Genomic DNA, 16,975 nt, shown 5'->3' with positions numbered 1-16,975 from the left:
ACATCATACGTATTGTAATTCCACAGTGCCCCATTTTTCATCACTGCTGAATTTCTGTTACCTTTAGTGTTCACGTATATTTCGTGTTCCCTTAATTACTCGGTCCCATTGCTTATCAATACGCCCAGATATTTGTATTTATCTATTATCTCTAGCGTGACTTCCTGTATCCTAAGCTCACAACCTTCATTATCTATAAAAATTATGACTGCTGATTTTTCTTTACTGAATCTGAAACCTAACATATCTCCCTCATTACCGCAGATGTCCATCAATCTCTGCAAATCTTTCTTGTTGTTGGTCATTAGCACTATATCATCTGCGTACATTAATGCTGGTAGTGCCTGATCAATGAGTTTTCCTTGTTTGACGAAAGAGAGGTTGAAGCCAAGTCCACTTCCCTTTAATTTGGCCTCTAATCCTGGTGGGTACGTCATGAATACCAAGGGTGGCAAAGGACACCCCTCCCTAAGCCCCCGTTTCACCTCTGTGGAATTGGATACCCGTTTTTCGCACTTTATCACTACCTTGTTACTTTTATAGATTCTATTTAAGAGATTAGTGACTCCATCTGCCACACCTAGTGTGTCCAGTATTCCCCACAAGTCCTTTGAACCACGCTATCATACGCTCCCTTGATATCGAAAAATGCTAGCCACAGGGGCCTTAGTTCCTTTTCTGCTATTTCGATGCCTTGCGTTAGTGAGAACAGATTGTCGTCCAACCTCCTGTGTTTCCGAAACACATTCTGCAGTTCTCCCAGCACCCCGTCATCCTCTATCCACGCCTGCAGTTTTTCCTTTATAATCTGCATCGCCAACCTGTAGACCCCTGATGTCACTGTTATAGGGCGGTAGTTGCTTATGTCAACTTTGTCCCCCCTTTCCTTTATAGATCATGCTCATCCTGCTAAGCTTCCATCCATCGGGGACTTCACCATCGATTATTGTTCTGCTTACTGCCTCCCTCAAATTCTGTTTAGACTTCGCACCCAATGTCTTTATCAACATAATTGGAATGCCATCTGGGCCTGTTGATGTACTACTTGGAACCCTCTTCTCAGCCCTTTCCAACTATCGTTGTGAAAATGGAGCCATTACACCACTTGATCCATCCTTGTCTATTCTGGTGCGTAAGGCACTTATTTGTTGAAATTTGTCTGTCACTTTTGTTGTAGGACCGCGGTAAGAATTCGTAGCGCGGCAATTGTGTGCTTTTATTTGCTTTGCGGCGTAGGCTTGGGACGGCATGTCAGCTGCGGGCGGTCAGCGTTGCTTGAGTGACAAGCGGTCGAAGCGCGACTAACCGGTTTTGCCGCGAGCGCGGACACACGGCGCCAGCATATTGCCCTGCTTTGTTCAACGCCAGAGATGGTCGAGCATTTCGAGTTACCATTAACTCTAGGAAAAGGGAACCAATCGGGGCTACAAAAGGAGTGAGATTATAAACGTCATTGTGACGGCCCCCTAATTGCCTCTCGGAACTGGCAGTCGGCGCATCAACGGGCCTCTTCCGAGACCCTGCGCACCGCGGTGACTCCTCGCATCGGTTCGGCGTATGGCCCGGCCACGTGCTGTTTGCGCGCCTGCAGAATCGGCGGCGCGCGTTGCGAAAACTCTGAAGTCACCGACGACCTTTTCTGCCGGTCCGGCTTTGGTCCAGTAACTCTCAGAAGCGGGCTCGCGACACGGGAAATGGCAACGGCCGCCCGTTCGACGCCTGGGTTGCCTATTGTTGAATCGGGCATGTCTTCGACTGCGTCCCCGTTTATCCGGGCAAAAAAGCTCGTAAGCAGAAACATGTGCGGTCGGCGAGCGGTTCCTCGTACGGTGCACAGAGGCAAGAGGATTATAGCCCCGTCGTCAAGAAATTGACATGGTAGAGGGAAGTCGCCCTATGACACCAATACCGAGTACGGCTAGCTCTGTCCAGATAACTGTGCGCCGCGAAGCTGACCCTGGCCTCTATGCTTTTGCTAGTTTTGTTTTATTTACGTTTTGATTGTTGTGTTGTTTGGGGAGAGTGCATGAGTCCCACGTGCACGAAGGCGGCATCCTCGTGGCGGTTTTGTGTTGATCTACCTACTGTACTGTCCAATGAAAGGACAAGCAGGTGATTATTTGCCGAGAGTGTTGTAAGGGCGGAGCGCCAGGAAGGAATAAGAAGAGGCCCCGGGGCTCCGCCAAGTGTTCTGAACCGAGCTTGCGGTGTTAGGCACCATCGGCTTCGCCGAACCCCGTAGGGTCATCCTACAGAAGTCGGTTCATTTCCAAGTTGTTTTTCTTTTCTTTTTTTGTAACATTGATGTCCATTGTTTTGTAAAATCTGTAAATACAAGTTTTTCTCAGCCATATAGAACTTTTTCAGCGTTGCTTCTGCTTCATCGTCAAGCGACCAGCAGGCCAACAGCCGCTATTGGGATAGTGGCGTACGTTTCTTCTCCCACTTTGCTACACCACCGCGGGTGGTGCGCCTCGGGCGCCGAGTGGGGAGAAGTGGTTTCTTCTTTATCGAGAAGAGAACCTGATTTTACTTTTGTTCTTATATATTCAATAGCTTCGTCCCCTTCTAGCCTAGCACCTTGAGCTGTAGTTATAAACCTCTGCTCTAGGCTTGTTTCCTTTCTTAGGGAGTTTAGATGGTCCCAAAATTTCGCAGCTGCCTTTCTGTCCTTTTTATGTACTTCTGCCAGCCACTGAGAACCCTTTATTCTAATCATTTCATTGATCAGGAGGGATGCTTCTCTTCTAGAGCTCAGGAAGATGTCTCATTTTCTTTCAACATAATCTGTCGGTTCACCCCGCTGCCTTGCATGTCTGTGTTCCCTAGAGGCTTTCTGACGTTTTGCTATGGCTCTCTTAACTTCCTTATCCCACCAACTCTTGGACTTGTGTCTTCTTTTCCTGGGTGACTTGTCAGGTGCCTTAGCAAGCTCTATCTCAAACAGTCTAATTAGATTTGCGTATGTCCATACTGTTTTATTATCGTCAGTGATTAATTTCTCAATTTGTTTATTAGAAATTGCTATTTGCCTTTCTGAATGAAAGTTTTCCTGTAGTTGCTCATCTTGTCTCCTTCCCACATTCACTGCTCTTCCAAAACTTAGCTTGATACGTTTGTGATCACTACCCAGACTTCTGGAGCCACCTTCATCCATGTGCATTCCCCTGAGCTTATCATACATCCTATGTGACATCAGTGTGTAATCTATCGTCGACTGCAGCCTTCCTACCTCCCATGTTATTTGCCCTTCACACTTCTCAGTACTGTTGCAAATGATCAAATCATGCCTTTCACACATATCTATGATCATTTTGCCTATTGAGTCAGTATACCCATCTATATGTTCTACGTGAGCATTCATATCTCCTAGTATAATTATCTCGCACTCTCCTCCTAATTCCTCAACGTCCTTTGATAGACACTCGACCATTGCCTGGTTTTCCTCTTTGGCCTTTGCTCCCGTCCACAAGTACACCAAACCAGGGAGTGTCATTTGCCCTGCCACTTTCCCTTTTAGCCATAAATGTTCCTTGCACTCATGCTTGACCCTTTGCCAGTCTGTACTTTTATGAATGATGATGATGATGTTTGTTGTTTTGTGGCGCAAGGGCCATTTCACGGCCAAAGAGCGCCAGTTCATCTTACTAAAAATATGGGCAATGGTTGTGATAAGCGGCTGTTTAAGGGCCATAAAATTCCTCGCGGTAAGGCGGGTAAGAACATACAGGTAATAAAATCATGACCATGCCGTGAAAGGTGCGTGGGGAGTGAATAGATGACAAAAGTTGGTGATAATAAAAGACGATGGTGGATATGTATGGCATTAGCACAAGTGCCTCACTCGTTCCTACCCTTGCGTCCAAGGGCCGTGAGGCAAGTGCTTTCTTGTGTAGCCACCGCAGCAAAAACCTCTCTGGAGAGGTCGTGCTACGGAATGCCCGGGTATATGATATGAAAACTATGAATTTCTTTTAAAAACTCTAACAATGATTTATGACTAAAAAGCGGTTCCCTACCAACGAACATTGCAGGGTGTAAAGGTATATGTTGTCGGTAGGGTAATGGAAAATGTTGTTTTCTTACAGTTTCTAAGTGCTTGCACTGGGTTAGTATGTGAAGGACTGTTAATGCTTCACCACATTTGTCACACAATGGTGGATCGTCACCAGACAAAAGATAAGTGTGTGTCGCGTATGTGTGTCCTATCCTGAGTCTCGTTAGTATTATATCTGTATGACGCGATTTTGATACGGGCAGCCAATGACCAAGGTGTGGCTTAATAACGTGTAGTTTGTTTTGTGTGTGTGTATCCCACTTGCTCTGCCAATATACCCTGAGGTTTCGTTTGAGAGACGGCTTAAGATCAAGGGCCGGGATTGATATGGGTGTAGGGGCAGTGCTTTTGTGGATGGATGCAGCGAGCTGATCCGCCCTCACGTTGCCTTGAATCTCACGGTGCCCTGGCACCCAGCACACTACAACATGTTGTTTGAGTGTGTAGAGTGTGCACAAAATGGAGTAAAGTGAGACAAGGACTGGGTTTTTGTGTTTTTTAAGAGTGTGCAGAGCCGTTATCACACTGAGGGAGTCCGTATAAATTACTGCTTTTTGTATTTGTAATTGCTTGATGTGTTTAGCCGCCACAAGTATCGCATAAGCTTCCGCTGTGAAGAAACTCGTGTCTGGATGTAGAGGGCCAGCATCCAAAAAGGATGGGCCGACAGCAGCGTAGGACACAGAGGAGTTAGACTTGGAGGCATCTCTAAAGAACTCAGGACGTGTGTATTTGTGTTGAAGTTCCAGGAAGTGTGTTCGGATATGGGCAATAGGCGCATGTTTTGTAACTTCTAGAAAAGACACATCGCAGTCTATAGTCTGACACTGCCACGGTTGCAGGTATGCTACAGGAGCCATTAAACTGTGTTCAAGTGAGACTCCAAATTCCTCAGCTAGACTCTTCAGGTGAACTGAGAAGAGCTGCCTCATTGAAGGCCTGTTTTGAAGCAGAATTGAGCTGGGCAAATCATTAATAGTAGAGTATGAGGGGTGCTTCTTGTCTGCTTTTACCTTAAGGAAATAAACAAAGGACATGTAAGTTCTCTGCAGATGAAGCGACCACTCATTTGACTCAACATAAAGGCTTTCTACGGGGCTGGTGCGAAAAGCACCCGTAGAAAGGCGGATGCCCAAATGGTGCACGGGGTCAAGCATCTTCAAGGCACTTTGAGTGGCAGACTGATAGACAACGGCCCCATAATCTAAGCGGGTACGAATAAGGCTTCTATAGAGGTTCATGAGGCATTGCCTGTCACTACCCCACCTAGTACGTGACAACACTTTTAAAACATTCACGGCTTTTAAACATTTTGTTTTTAGATACTTGATGTGCGGTACGAAGGTCAACTTGTTGTCCAAGATTAATCCTAAGAATTTATGCTCCGTATTAACAGACAGACGTTGACCGTTCAGTTCAATGTCGGGTTCTGAGTGCATGCCTCTCTTTCGGGAGAACAAGACACACGTGCTTTTTTGTGGGTTCAGTCGGAATCCGTTTTCCTCTGCCCATTTGGAGACCTTGTTTAAACCTAACTGAACCTGCCGCCCACACATTGTCAGATTGCAAGATCTAAAGCCCAGATGGACGTCATCGACATATGTACAATAAAACATATTGCGAGGAATGGACAAGCGCAAGGAATTCATTTTGATGAGAAAAAGTGTGCAGCTAAGTACACCACCTTGTGGCACGCCTGTTTCCTGGACGAGTGATTGGGAAAGAACCGTGCCCACTCGGACACGGAATGTCCGGTTTGACAGGTAATTTTCGATTATGTGAAACATTCTTCCGCGCACGCCAAGGTGGTACAGGTCTCTTAGAATTCCAAAACGCCATGTTGTATCATAAGCTTTTTCAATATCGAGGAATACAGAGAGAAAATATTGTTTATGGACGAAGGCGTCCCTGATCTGTGCCTCAATACGAACAAGGTGGTCTGTGGTGGATCTACTTTCTCGAAACCCGCACTGGAATGGGTCGAGCAAATTGTTTGTTTCAAGGATATGTACAAGTCGGCAGTTTATCATTTTTTCGAAGACTTCGCATAAGCAGCTTGTAAGTGCAATAGGCTTATAACTCGAAGGTAAAGAAGGGTCCTTGCCCTTTTTCAAAATGGGAAGAATAATAGCCTCTTTCCAGGAGGTAGGGATAGTGCCAGAAAACCAGATAGCATTGTACAAACAAAGTAAGGTTTTTCGTGTTTCGATTGGTAGGTTTTTTAACATTTCATACACCACACGGTCAGAACCTGGGGCAGAAGTACTGCAGGAGTTTAGAGACGTTCGCAGCTCAGCTAGACTGAAAGCTTGGTTATATGCCTCGTATCTAGTGCATTTGTGTTCGAGTTTCTGCTTTTATATTCTTGTTCTGTATTTTTGGAAAGTGTTAGTATAGTGGGATGAGCTGGACACCTGTTCGAAGTGTGCACCGAGGAAGTTTGCCTGATCTTCCAAGGTATCACCCTGAGTGTTTACGAGTGGAAGTGTGTGTACTTGTTTTCCTGCTATCCTACCGACCATGTTCCAGACTTTAGCCTCCTGTGTGTATGAATTGATCCCTGACAAAAACTTCTGCCAGCTTTCTCTTCTGGCCTGCCGACGCGTTCTCCTGCCTTGAGACTTTATTTTCTTGAAAGTGTCGAGATTTTCGGCTGTCGGTGAGTTCCGAAGCAGCTTCCAAGCTCTGTTTTGCTGTTTGCGCGCGTTTCGGCATTCAGAATTCTACCATGGCACACGCCGTTTTCCAGGGTGTCAATTTGTTTGTGGGATGCATTTTGTTGCTGCATCAATCAAAAAGTCTGTGAAGTAGTTGACAACAACATCAATGTTCAAAGTACATATGTCATTCCAACCTAGACGAGCGATGGTATAAAACTGTTCCCAGTCGGCTCTATTTATGAGCCACTTGGGAACACGTGGTGGGCACTCAGTTACGGTAGTTGTGCTCAAAACTACGGGGAAGTGGTCACTTCCGTACAGATTACTGACGACATTCCACTGGAGTAGAGGCACAAGAGATGGAGATGCTATGCTTAGGTCTATGGAGGAGTAGGTGTTATTAGCGAGATTATAATAGCTAGGTTGGTTCTTTTCGATTCAGGAGACACGCGCTCGACGAGAGAAGGAACTGTTCGATCAGTCGACCTCGCGCGTCATACCGAGAGTCACCCCATAGCCTGCTATGCGCATTAAAGTCTCCAAGGAGAACATAAGGCTCCAGAAGTTCATCAATTAGAGAGTGTAAATCACGTTTTCGCAGCTGATAGCTAGGAGGAATGTAAATAGTGCAGATTGTGATCAGTTTATCAAAAAGAACTGCTGGAACAGCCACTGCCTCAAGGGATGTTTGGAGTTGTAAGTGTGTGCATGCAATTCCTTGATTCACTATGATGGCGACACCTCCGGATGATGTCATGGCATCAACACGGTCCTTTCGGAAAATAACGTATTTACGAAGAAAATTTGTGTGTTTTGAATTAAGGTGTGTTTCTTGTACACACAGCACTTTTAGTGAGTGTTCGTGTAAGAGTTCTTGGATGTCGTCAAGGTTTCTGAGAAGGCCCCTGACGTTCCATTGTATAATTTGAGTGTTCATGATGAATGTAAAATAGTGCTGTGTGTACGAAAAGCGAGTGGCTGTTTAGACAGGGAGTTTGAGTTCACTTAACAGGGCCGTCCCCAGGCCCTGTTATCTGCTTTTTTGTTTTCTTGGCGCGCTCCAAGGAGCCACGCCACTCTTTCGGCACCAAGGGTACCGATGTATCCATTGCCTCCTTGGAGGCACTGGATGCCCGCACGTGCGGGCTGTTAGTACGAATTTCGGGCCTCGCCTGGTGAGGTGAGGCCTTGAGACCCAAGGACTCTGGAGTCTCCGGTCTCTGTTTGGGAGTAGGCGGTGTAGCCTGGGCTACAGCCGCCTTGGGGGCAGGTGCCACAACCACCGGCTCGGTATATGCGCGGGCCGAAGGTGTGGCGAGGGCTGGTGCGGCGGTGCCCCCTGACGCACCGCATCAGCGTATGTAGGTCCATAGAATGGAGCGACTCTTCGCCGTGCTTCCTTAAATGTAATGTTCTCCTTCACCTTCAATGTAATTATTTCTTTTTCTTTTTTCCAGTATGTGCAGGAGCGCGAATATGCGGCATGGTTTCCTTCGCAGTTTACACAGTGTGGCAGTTGTTTGCAGTTCTCAGACACGTGACCTAGGACTCCACATTGTGCACAAGTCTGGCGACCACGACAGGTTTTATAGCCATGGCCATACCTCTGGCATTGGAAGCAACGACGAGGGTTTCGTATGTACGGCCTGATAGATGTCTTCATGTACCCTGTTTGAATAGATTCCGGTAGTTTACTGGATGCAAACGTGAGTATTAAGTGTTTTGTCGGTGTTTCCTTATTATCTCTTCTGATGATGATTCTCTGTACATTAGTGACATTTTGGCTCTTCCACCCCTCCAAAAGTTCAGTCTCAGTCAAGTCAATTAAGTCCATGTCAGATACCACTCCGCGAGTTGTGTTCATTGATCTATGTGGTGTTATGGTTATTGGTATGCCACCGAAATCTGAAAGACGGTCTAGGTTTTCAAATTGTTCTTTGTCGCGGATTTCGAGGAGAAGGTCTCCACTAGCCATTTTGGTTACCTTGTATCCTGTGCCAAGAGATTCGGTGAGACATCTAGAAACTAGGAAAGGAGAGACGGTCCTGGCTTGATTTTCCGTTTTTTCACAGTGGATAACATGAAAGTGAGGATATGTTTCTTTTGGCTGGTTGAAAAAATTTATATCATTGGTGTGTACCCGCTTTAAGCCAGTACGATCAGACAGTAGGGGGAATGCTCTATGCATGCCTTTCTTATTTATGTTCAGCAGCGTTGGCGGCCACCCACCACGGAGCCCAACGAGGGGACGCTACAAGTTTACAGATGCTGAAAACTGCAGACGCCAGCCGTACAACGCCACTATAACCCAATGCGCCTAGACCAAGGTAGGCTATTTGCACAGGGTTAACCCTAGCCGCCAGGAAGTTTGGAAGTAAACGGAAGAGAGTAGAAGACAGGACAGATAAATAGTAAGAGATAAAGACGAATATGTAGGGAGAGAGAGATAGGAAAAGGCGACTGCCGATTTCCCCTGGGTGGGTCAGCCCAGGGGTGCTGTCTACGTGAAGCCGGGGCCAAAGAGGTGTGTTGCCTCTGCTGGGGGGCCTTAACGGTCCAATCACCCAGCGTCGGCTCAACCCCCAGGATCCCCTTTTCCCTGGACACGGCAAAGCCACGCATGGCTAGGCGTGGGAGGGAGTAGAAACTCCCCCGTTAGCTCGGGTCCGCGGTGTCGCTACACACCAAACGCCTGCTTTCACAGGCGCCCATGTGGGGGTACTTTTATGAATGAATGCCCCAATATCACCCCCCTTTCTGCTGCCTTCTGTTGTATTACAATATTCCCATACCTAGTCCGGATGGCAAGGTGGTTGCTCCATGTCCTGAAGATGTGTCTCCACAACTCCATATACCATGAGTTCCTCCTGTCTCAACTGCTCTTCTATCTTTTCCCAGTTTAACTTATTCCTGCCTCCCTGCATGTTAATATAGCCTATGTCTGACTTAGCTCGGCCATTGTACTTACGTCGATTTCTTCTCCCACGGACTCCATGTTGCTCGAATATTTGTGCCCCTTTAGAACCGTCTTCGGCTACACTGTTGGTCTCAGAGCTCTGAGCCCCCCTAAAAAAAGCTGTGGCTTGACGAACTATTCTATTACCAACCCGGCTGCCCGTCGCACCACTGTAGTGAATGCCATCCTGTGCAAAGGGGCGAGAGCCGGGCTCGTACACGTCTTGGTTCACCCCCATTACGCTGTATCCTAGTTGCCGGCTCATACCCTTGATCACACAATTGGCCTCCACTACCCTCCTTTCAATCCCACGAGACTGCTCCCCAGACCTCTGGTACTGTGCATATGGTCACATGCACACTTCCAGAGACTTCTCGGAGCTTACGCATTCCATCCTTTAACTGTCTTTAAAGGTTCTGATCCTTGCAGTGGATGAATGGATGGATGGATGTGGCTGCACCCTTTAGATCGGGTGGCGGCTAACCACCTAGCCAGAATACTTAGTGAATTAATCATTCGATTTATCTTTTTTCCCCTTTATATAGTGAGGTTGAGGATTCGTACTTTGCAGTGAAGGGTTTAATTTTCACTCTTGCCTTGACTTAAGCCACCAATCAGATAACCTCCTTCTAGTTAAGTCTACCCGCTTAAAGTCTATTTTGCCCTCCCTGTCCCTAAACACCAGTCCTTTGAAAAACCCTGCGCCATCATCCTGAACTATAGGGTGAAGCTCTTTACAGAACCACGGCCGGACTCGACGCTCCTTCCGCACGCTCCTTACGGCCTTCTCAATACCGGCGCCGCGCATATATTTTTTTCTGACGCGTAGAGGGCAGCATCACCTCACTGTAACCTCCGCCGGCTCCCCGCGTCACCGACTGCGACTTTTCTTGACTGCGTTCTATGACCTCGGGTAAACAATGCATCAGACACGCTCAGGCACGCTAACTGCACTAGCGTAGCCATGGTTTATTGTTGCGTGCCACTGTGTAAGTCACAGCAAGGGAAGACACCGGGTGTGTCGTACCACCAATTTCCTAGCGATGAGGAACTGTGTTCGAAGTGGAGGAAAACTGTTTCACGTGAAAACCTCGTCATCAATGACAAGTCCGCATCGACTGTAGTGTACAGCAAACACTTCACGGAAAATGACTATGTTCCCGGATATCGTATCCGGAAACTGCGTCCAGGAGCCGTGCCCACGGTCTTCGATTAGTATCCTTTGTATATGGTCCCGGCTACGAAGAGGCCGCGTAAAGAACCTGCAGCGCGTGGCCCCTCGGCCACCTCGGCTCCTCGACAGCCGACGAAACGGAAAGCGGAGTCATCGCCGTCTACCTACGGGGAGTGGATACATCGTGAAGCTCGTCAGTGAGTTTGAGTGTGATGCTTGTGTTACGATTCCGACGACTACGAACAAAGCTGATGCTTTGTATGTTCTGTTGCACAGCCAGGACAAAAGTGCACTCCACTAACCAAACCGTATGTTTTTGACACTGTTGGACAACATTGTTACTTTCTTTGAAAAAGCTGCTAGCAAACTTCCGCGTACAAAAGTGCATGAAGTGCTGCAACTTCTGGTTACCCCACACCTCGAACAATCACCCGTCCTCCTCTGCCCAGAGGGTGTAGACAGCAGCCACGCAAGGCGCACAGCTCGTTTAATTGCGGACAAATTCATCAGACTTCTTCTCGTTAACTACACCAAGATGGTGAGCGATAGAAATGAAAAACCACTTGCGTATGTGCACAAGCCGTCTGGAAAATATTTCAGACTGTGATGAGTATGTCATAGAGGTTCGCTTTATTTGTACCATGCATTTGTGTTTGTGTTAATTTGTATTGCTAGCGTGAGTTTGAAAGAAAAAGGTATTTGTGCTCACCTCGCACAGAAATTGTTTTTTTTATTTAAGTTCTAGTCTACCTTACGACAAAATAAATATTGCTTTTTCGCTCTGAATTTTGTGCGCTGTAATGGATTACTGTTGCTTGTGACAACACGCGTGGGCGAAAATTCGGGAAAGCTGCCGGAATGGTTGCGACTGGGTAAGCGGTGCTCTCAGAGGTCGACTATACCATTTTAACCTCATCACATGCAACGACCGAGCTGTATTGTGTGGATAAAACGTTCATCTTCAAGAATTCAGGCGCCGCAGTTGGTTCTGTTCCTCGAACTCAGCGCTGTTATGATGGCCATAGCGCTGTGGCGCGCACACTGCGCCCGTGAACGCGCTTGGAGGTGGCGGAGCAACAGTGGTCTAGCAGCGCCACCCCGAACTTGCGGCGGCAGGCAGCAAAACGCCCCAATGCGAAGGCCGTAAGGGGAGCGCCGGAGAAGGAGTCGAGTCCGGCCGTGACAGAACATTATCAAGTGTTCGGCAGTTTCTTCTTCCTCTCCACAAGCACTGCATACTGTGTCTACCCCTTCGTATTTGGCCCGATATGTCTTGGTTCGCAATACTCCAGTCCTGGCCTCAAACAGTAGAGAACTACGCCGAGTATTATCATAGATTCTTTCCTTGGCAATTTCCTGCTTAAAGGTTCGATAGATTTCTAGTGCGGACTTCTTAATCATGCGAACTCTCCACATGTCAGTCTCCGTTTCCTTCACTTTCTTCTTAACCAATAGTTTTTTTTGGTTTTGCCACCCGCTGTTTTCTTAGTATTTACCAGTCAATTTCCCAGTTCGCTTCTTCCATTTTGTATCGACATTCTTTATGTACAAGTAGCCGAAAACCTTACTAGCCCAACGCTCCTCCCCCATTTCTCTCAATCACTTCTCAAGTTTTAACTTGCTGCTAGCTTCCCTGCCATCAAATGATGTCCATCCCATATCACCTTATACTCTCTGGTTTGGTGTATTCCCGTGAGCTCCTAAAGCAAGCCTACATATTTCACGTTGCCTAATTTCTAATCTTGCTTGAACTTCTGACCTCATGCACGAGACCGCGTTGCCGAACGTCAGCCCAGGAACCATGATCCCTTTACATATTCATCTCACAACATCATACCTATTGTAATTCCGCAGTGCCCTATTTTTCATCACTGCTGCATTCCTGTTATTTTTAGTCGTCACGTATATTTCGTGTTCCCTTAGGTGCTCAGTTCCTTTGCTTATCCATACGCCCAAATATTTGTATTTATCTGTTATCTCTAGCGTGACCTCCTGTATTCTAAGCTCACTACCTTCGATATCATTAAAAATCATGACCGCTGATTTTTCCTAACTGAATCTAAAATCTAACCTATCTCCCTCATTACCGCAGATGTCCATCAATCTCCGCAAAACCTTCCTTGTTGTTGGCCATTAGCACTATATCATCTGCGTACATTAATGCTGGTAGTGCCCGATCAATGAGTTTTTCTTGTTTGACTAAAGAGAGGTTAAAGCCAAGTCCACTTCCCTCTCATTTGGCCTCTATTCTTGGTAGGCACATCATTAATAACAAGGGTGACAGTGGACACCCCTGCCTAAGTCCCCGTTTCACCTCTGTGGGCTTGGATACCCGTTTTTCCCACTTTATAACTACCTTGTTACTTTCATAGCTTTCCTTTAAAAGATTAGTGACTCCATCTTCCACACCCAGTGTGTCCAGTATTCCCCACAAGTCCTCTTGAACCACGCTATCGTACGCTCCCTTGGTATCCAAGGGAGCGTTGGTTGGAAACGCTCCCACTCGGCGACCGCTGCAATGAGCAGTGAAGAATTTGCCCTATTGTTTCATCCTTGGGTGCGCAGGCCGTAAGGAAGTGCGCGCGTGCCACCACTGTAGTCCGGCCATGGGACAGCGAACAGCTGTGCAGCGCGAGCAGTCGGTTTTTTCAATACGAAACTCGATAGCCGACGCTGCCGGCATTGTGAAGCGTGAGAGGGGTTGAACGTAGGGGAGTGGAGCGAGGGGGAGGAGACGCGCATGCACAGTGAGAGTGGTGATGCCACTCGCCTGATTGAGTTTGTACTTGATGGACCATAACGCTTCGTTTCTGAAAAAAATGGCCGCTATCACCATTGCTGTATCTCATTAGGCTTCAGCATACTTCCCCGCACACCAATCTAAATGTAGCTTGTGAGTTTGGGCACACATATAAGTATGTCTTACTGATTAAAATGTAGGATTAGTTTTCATTAAATATGTTTCGATTTCATGGAGGTCACCCGGCAGTTGTAAAAACCAAGTATGTCGAGCAGAAGCGGATAGAAATTTTGCTGCAGAACGATTTTGAATACCTGTATATTCTGAATGTCCGTATATGTGCTGGCTCGGGTCTTGCGGGTATGCCATAGATGCTAACTCTTTCCTCGCGATCTTTCTCACGATGGTGCGCAGGATACCACCAGGAGGTGCCGTGTGGAGCTGAAGAGCGCACGACGCAGCTTGGAGTTGAAGTTCTTCGCTGATAGTAGAGCGTATCGATAGACGTATAGCTCGCTATCGGTGACAGCCCTGGGAGCAGGTACGTGAGGTTGCAAGGGGATAAAAGGGAGTTAATCGAGGCGCTGACTAGTAATGATGATATTCTACTCTGAAAATATGCAGTCTTGACGCTGTGATCCCCTTTAATCGTGCTCGTGTGAATGTGCTGAGCTTGTTTAGAATTTCGCCAAGTTGCTACACATTGCAGAGCCTACGCACACTTGACCTGAGTCATCAGTACTTCGCTGACAGGGCCGCGAAGCAGGCGACAAACGAGGCCCGCCAGGGCAGATACATGAACGCAAAAATAAAAAGAAAAGATATTGGTGTTTAGTATATGGCTGGTGCCTAATGAAAATGTCCATCAATTGGCGCTTATTTTGCAATACCTTTTAAATAAAACATATTTTCCACTTTGAACGCAATTATCTCAAAACATGCTTTTTTGCCATTATGTATTCCTTTTTCTCAGCAACCACTGCATCTATAAACATAAATTTCAGCTAGTATTTAGACAGTGTGCTGGAAAACATACTGAGGCAGAATTATTCTAGTGTGATGAAGTACTTTTTTTAACACATCTTGTAGTGACGCGGCCGCCACTACGCACCCCGCGGTCATAAAAACCTGCGGAGCAGCATTCAAAGCAACGTGCGGCTCTCCTCTCTGCTTCTCCTTCGTCTCTTTCACTCTTGCCACTTCCGGTGCACTGCGTGCAGCTGCTCTGTTTTTGACTCTCTGGTTGTCAGAATAAAGTAGCCGTTGTTACTGAAAAGACGTGTCCCTCTCGTACAACCCGACTCTAGAATCTAATACCGATTAGCAGGTGATGATTAGACACCTCAAGTAAAAAAATACAAAAAAATTAGCATTACAAGTGTCAGAGATAATTCTGATTCAGTACGAAGAGGAATAACTAATGATCACAATAATAGCAAATTATTTACTGTAATTTTTATGGTTATGGAGAAAAAGGTACATAGGTACATAAAGTTAATTGGCCTAAAGTACAAGGCGGGTATAGGCTTACCCTGTTCCCTTAAAGAGAAATATTAACCTGTACAAACTTCTGCCAAGGTCACCAAAAGAAAGACAAGCTCTGAAGATTGAACGAGTTGGTTTGTCATACTTGAACAGCTACAATGCACCACCGAGAAAGAAGGAACGGCTGAGTTAGCCAGACGAGAAGACAAGGCAGCAAGACAAACAGACTTAGCTCTCTCCTTTTGTCTGGCCAGCTCACACGCCTGTTCTTCCGTGATGCGGTGTACCAGATCAACTACACCAACATGCAAATTTTGTTGCGTTGGCCTTCAGTTGCAGAACTCTGTGTGTCTGTCCACATTTTTGCTGTTTATTAAGGCACGTAGAGTAGTTAGCACTTTATAGTGTCAACTACTTCCTTTGTTCCCCATTTCTTTTAACTACATATTGTTTACCATTTCAAATTGTATAACGTTATTGTTTGCTGTTTCTTTCGTCCATTTCGAAGCCAAAAGTTTGCATATGTATAAGTATACTTTTTTTCATCGCTCTTCGCAAATCAAAATGTACTATCCCCTCACGCAATGGTTCCTCGTGGAACCTCTGAGGTACATCTGTAAATAAATAAATATATTATTAAAGCGAATATTTCTTTTTGGGTCCTTGTCGTGCTGCAGTGTACCTCAAAAGAACAATGGACGCTCGTCAACTGGAGCAAGGAGCGGCGCCTGCGCCTTCCCTGCCGCTATTGCAGCGAAGAGTTACAAGAAGTCTTACGAGGCTGAAAGAAGAAATCAGAAATGCCAGGTACGCGGGCCGCCCAGCGTAGGTCTCTATTGCTATAGTGTTTTAGGAAACATTTGGAGGGGTGACATCTATACTAAAACATTAACTACCTGCTGTGTAAGTAATCTGCAAGGTGGCTGGGGAAGACCAGAGGTCATTCGGGTACTCCCATTAAGTGTTTTCGATGGAGGCGAAAGTGTTGTCAGCTCGCGTGCTCAGATTTCGATGCATGTAACAGAACCCCAGGTGGTCGAACTTTCTGGAGCCCTGCACTACGGCGTCTCTCTTAATCAAATGATGGTTTTGGGACGTAAAACCTCACATATCAATCAATCAATCAATCAATCAATCAATCAATCAATCAATCAATCAATCAATCAATCAATCAATCAATCAACCAACCAATCAATCAATCAATCAATCAATCAATCAATCAATCAATCAATCAATCAATCAATCAATCAATATCTCTAAGTGTTATAATGTTTGGTCACTTGATCCGGCTTCTCACACTATGCCAAGCAAGGCACAAACAAAGGGGAAGAGGAGCAGTGTAATCACATTACTCCTGTTTACTCCTATCTTGCGACGTTTCGCGCGAAGTGATGAAATTTCTATGGTAAATACAAACTATGAACTGACTAGCCCAACAGCAATTATTGCAACACAAACAAGATGAAAGATGCTTGAAAAGGGGTGTCGCTAGAGCCAATGTTTTGACAAGTGGTCTGGCCTTCTGCAACTCGGCAATATTCTTGCTACGTTGAAAAAGGGGAAACCACTATTTGAAACAGTGGCAAAAATTTTGCACCTTGCCTTTTTTGGTTGTGGAAATATGTACCTTATGGCCCACCTATCACGGCTGAAAACCTTGTTTGCGCGAGTGCAAGACTGTTATTTATTAAGAGGCGTTTTTAGATCTTGCAGTCTCAGTTTCTCTTCAAAAGAGCACCGAACTAGGCAGGAGCAGTTCCGAGGGCAAGGTAAACACAACTGGTCACGTGACCAGGCAAAACTGTGACGTGGGCGCCGCCATAAAGGCCATAACACAGTCAGCACACGCGAAGCAGCAGAAACGGAGGAGGAAATCAAAGGTAGCAGAAGCGCAAGGTGCGTG

General features: G+C 46.3%; 1 long non-coding RNA gene across 1 annotated transcript in view; it reads left to right on the top strand.

Annotated features, from left to right (window-relative positions):
• LOC142777283 (uncharacterized) overlaps nt 1–15,865 on the top strand; it is an 87,704-nt gene extending 71,839 nt beyond the window's left edge. Inside the window, exons 2-3 of the long non-coding RNA XR_012888008.1 lie at nt 14,002–14,128; nt 15,750–15,865. This is a non-coding gene — a long non-coding RNA (uncharacterized LOC142777283). The remainder of the gene's footprint in view (nt 1–14,001; nt 14,129–15,749) is intronic.
• Nucleotides 15,866–16,975: the final 1,110 nt, after the last annotated feature.

This window comes from Rhipicephalus microplus, chromosome X, assembly GCF_043290135.1.
Source record: "Rhipicephalus microplus isolate Deutch F79 chromosome X, USDA_Rmic, whole genome shotgun sequence".
NCBI classification, from domain to species: Eukaryota; Metazoa; Arthropoda; class Arachnida; order Ixodida; family Ixodidae; genus Rhipicephalus; species Rhipicephalus microplus.
Note: the sequence above shows the minus strand (reverse complement) of the source record. Positions and strands in the feature narration are given on the sequence as shown.